At 51.2% G+C, this 4,105-nt stretch overlaps 1 pseudogene across 1 annotated transcript; it reads right to left on the reverse strand.

Annotated features, from left to right (window-relative positions):
- Positions 1–548: 548 nt before the first annotated feature.
- Positions 549–3,766, reverse strand: LOC147901233 (scarecrow-like protein 32 pseudogene; annotated as a pseudogene). The gene is made up of 4 exons (XR_015541245.1): positions 3,676–3,766; positions 3,241–3,377; positions 2,840–3,056; positions 549–2,679 (listed from the first exon to the last, which is right to left on the reverse strand). The product of XR_015541245.1 is annotated as a scarecrow-like protein 32 pseudogene (transcript).
- Between the last annotated feature and the right edge of the window lie 339 nt (positions 3,767–4,105).

Here is a 4,105-nt window from a genome sequence, read left to right on the forward strand (position 1 = left end):
TTGTTCATTTTTTGGGAGGTTGGATGAATTTAATGTGATCTTGAGGTTTGCACACTCTCTCGATTGTGTGCGAAATTGCTTCAAGCTCCAAAAAGAGGTGGATTTTGGCATCCAACTTGGTGTAACCCTGAGGTTTGCACACTCTCTAGATTTTGTGCAAATTTTGCTTGAAGCTCCAAAATAGGTGGTTTTTGGGTATTTCAAATTTCAAGAATGATTTCAAAAGACCAAAAGTTAAAGGTTTCATGTCATTTTGTGTTAAATGAACTCAATAAAAATGGAAATACACAAAAGTTAAAACAACACATGGTTTTGAGGGCTTGTAAAGGGATTGTTTGAAAGATCCTATTTAAGTTCCATAATTTTTCCCATTTCAAACTCAACTATGCTTAAAGTTTAAAGGTGTTACAGTATAGAGTTTTGATGTGAGATGAATTGCAAGTTTGTATTTTAAATTGATTTAGAAAAGGTTGCAGGTTATAAATTGTGACGTGTCCCAAAATATAAAAAATATATAAAGAACATTGAATTTGTAGAAGCACGAAAGAATTGTCATACATAGGAAGCCGTCGACGACGACGAGGCGGCAGGGACGCAGACGCTAGCGAAGAGGAAGGTATGACCCTTCCAGGTGAGGAGGAGCGAGTGGTCGACGGGGTCGCAGATGAGTCCCCAGCCGGCGGCGTAGTCGCGGAGCAGCGCTTGCACCTGCGCCACAACACGCGGCCCGAAAGGCACCGCGCGCAGGCCGGCGGCACTAAGGCGCGCCAGGGACCGCGTGCGGTCCTCGCCGCGCTCGCAGTGGCGGCGGCCCTCGCAGGCGAGGATGTTGGCGATGCGGGCGCCAAGGTGGGCTTCGTGTAGGCGGCGCTGAGGGCTGGAGCGAGGCAGAAACGTCTCGAGGGCGTCGAAGGGGATCCAGAGGAGGTCGAAGGCGGAGCGGAGGCGGGCGACGAGGCTGGGCGAAGTAAGGGTGGCGTCTTCGTCGACGAGGGTGATGAGCGACGGAGAGAGGCTGGCGAGGAGGTGGAGGAGGGGGTCACGGGCGGGTTCCGGCACGTAACGGAGGCGGGACTGGAAGTTTACCACGAGCGTTTCGTGGGGGTGGCGGGCAAACATGACGGCGGTGAGGTGCTCGGCCTCGGCGGTGACCACCGTAAACTCGAACGGAACGTTCTTGGCGGCGGCGAACTGGCGGAGCTTGGCGCCGAGCTCCGCCAAACTGGCGGCGAGGAGCGGCGGAACCGCCGGTCGGGCGCCGTGTACCGTCAAACGGACGGCGGGGGGCCCTTCCGGCCGCCGCGACAGAGCCTCTATCAAAGTCGGCCATTGCATGCAATACGTTATGCTGAAATCTACGACATGCAATCTCCGTCGCCCCGCCGCCGCCTCCAGAATGGCACCGTTGGCGGCGCAGAACCCGAATCGGTGCCACGGAATTACGTCCATGAATCCGGCGAGCTCCACCGCCGTCTGCATCGGCCGCCCATCTCCGCCACCCTGCTCGTATTTCCGTCGCCCCTCCGCCACCCTGTTCATATCTCCGCCGCCGCCCATCTCCTCCTCCGATGCCTCCCATACTCCCCCCCTTGGTATCGCCGCCATCCTCTCCACCAGCCCCCTCAGAAAGAACGCCGCCACCCTCTGATTTGGATCCCCCTCCACGGTCGCTATGTTGTTCAGCACCCACATCGCCTGCTGCGCCATTGTCCCGTCGTTCCTCTCCAGAGCCCTCGCACAGTGCACCAGTAGCCTCTCCATGCAGCTCGCGTCGTGACCCCCCCCCAGGTTGCCCAACCCTTCCACCGCCATCGGCTGATCATCCCCTCCTCCTCCTCCTCCTTGCTGATCATGCACCGCCTCCACTGCGTTTGCGTGCTCCGGATTCTCTTCCCACGAAGAACTACTCCCCATTATACCCGGCGGAAAATTAATCCAGCTGGCCATCTCGAATGACTCTTGCCCACCTGCATCACTTCCTTGTTGCCCAGCTTGCTCCTCTGCATGCGCGAGGCGGGCCTCCTCTTCGTTGATCTTCTCCGGGTTCATACTGAGAACCTGACCCTCCAGCAGACCGCTGCCGTCAAGTTCCGAAGCATATTCTGTCGGTTCTGCAGCTAGCAAGCTCGGTACATCTTCACCTCTGAATGGTGGCGGTGCACTCCACTCCGGCCAGTCGTTCGATACTTGTTCATGACCCTCCGAGCTCCTTGTCCTCATACTAGTTATTGCAAAGCTATAACCATCTGTCGTCGGCTCGCCATACACCACTCGATCAACCATCCGCATTCGCTTTCGATTCGAAGGGCCCTGCATTGTCACATCTGATCTCTAGCAAACACCATACCTGACTGCACGATAAGCCACGTTTGAGGGGACGGTACTGTACTTGCGCAGCACTTTTGTGCAGAGAAGTAACAGGCGTCCGATATCTCGGGCCCTTTGGATTCTTCCTCGTCCATATGTCGGGCCCTTTGTATTCTGGCAGGGAGATGTGGTTATTTTCGCTTCTTCTTCGGGTCAAAGCTATGGAACGAGAAGGTCTTGACTCTGGAATTCTGATGTCAGCTACAAAGGAATCAGATAGGATCGATGGACCATTATTTTCGAGTTCGCTTGGTGATTTCAAAGTTGCTTGCTTTCTGATTCAAAGGATCACAATGCACATTTGTTTAACAACTGCAACATGGCACACACATCCCGCGAGTTTTAGTATCTCGCTTTCAGTTTACCGTCAATCTAAAATAGACAGAATGATATCAGGGCTCAACAATTACACACGCAAATACTCTGTGTAGGAGCTCAAAAACTTAAAAGAGTCAGGGACTTCGAAACATACTGTGAATATCGCCCTCAGAACGCAAGAGCCTGCCGATTCAATGCGCTCTTGATTTCAAGTCGCATACTAAAATGTTCAAACACTTTATCCCGTCTCTTGGAGCGCATAAGAATCAACCCTTTTTTGGCACCGTGAAGAAGCTTGAAGGTCCTTTCACGACTCATCACTTTCTGAAGGTCTCAAATAGACATCCCGTTGACATCAACTAGATGATGAACTGCGACGTTAACAATCAGTGTTCCAATTAGGGATTTCTCAAGTTAAAATAGTAGGCATCATCTTACAAAGTTTTGGCCTTAATTTAGAGACTCATAGCAAGCTTACTAAACTAAAGAAACTTAACCACCAGACTTGCACGCATAGTTATGAATTCTTTTCACAGCAAGTTTGCCAATCCTCACCGTATGTGAAGCTCGGTGAGACCGAATACATTGCGCAGCTATCGTTCGCTCCACAACTGTGAACCTTGAGCTACTTGAAAATGAAGTTTCTGTTCCCGCAGTAGAACTTGCTTGCATAAGAATTTTGCTGCCGGCATCTACAGAAAATGTGGCTAGATGCTGTAATATAGAACAGAAAACCTACTTGACGGTCGAGTTGAGAGAATTACAGACTCATTGGAAAAGAAGTAAAGCAATTTGAAAGACATGCATATCTTGCCGTAAAATTGTGTCCTCGAAGGATATTTTCTCTCGTCTTGACTTATCTGTGGGCTATTGTATAGAGCCAAAAGAGACGGCCAAAGGGCATGAATACGTTTTTAAACGGGGGAAGGGCGAGCTCACAACAAAAGCAAAGCATAGGCGTTGGGGCCAAGGAGACGAATGATCTCTCACATGGAATATTGTGTCGAGAAGACATATTCTGAGAAATCATGGGAAATCATCCAAGCAGTTCATGACAAAGAGATGTAAAGTCCAGTTGGAGGTGGATCTTGGATCGGTATTTCATTTTCTGTACAGAAACTACATCTGGCGAGACCTCTAGGCTCGCCTGGAGCGATGTGGTTGTCTGAGATGAAGGACTGTCTAGACTCAGCGCGAAAGCAACAGGTTTGTAGGCTTCTGCGATGCAGTTTGCTCGTGGGGGCAACACGTTAAATATGTGACATATGCGCGGCGAATGCGGCCAAACTATCGTGAGCTGCTGGGCACTGTACAGGAGCATGCACGCACACAAACCCCAACATACTCCTTTGTTGTGCGCGGCTGCCAAGCGTTAGTCGTGTTCAGCTCGTACTCGGTGACGGCGGCTTACTGCACTGGT

Source organism: Dipteris shenzhenensis, chromosome 6, assembly GCF_047967505.1.
Source record: "Dipteris shenzhenensis isolate YYH24624 ecotype China chromosome 6, Dip_SZ_1.0, whole genome shotgun sequence".
Classification (NCBI taxonomy): Eukaryota; Viridiplantae; Streptophyta; class Polypodiopsida; order Gleicheniales; family Dipteridaceae; genus Dipteris; species Dipteris shenzhenensis.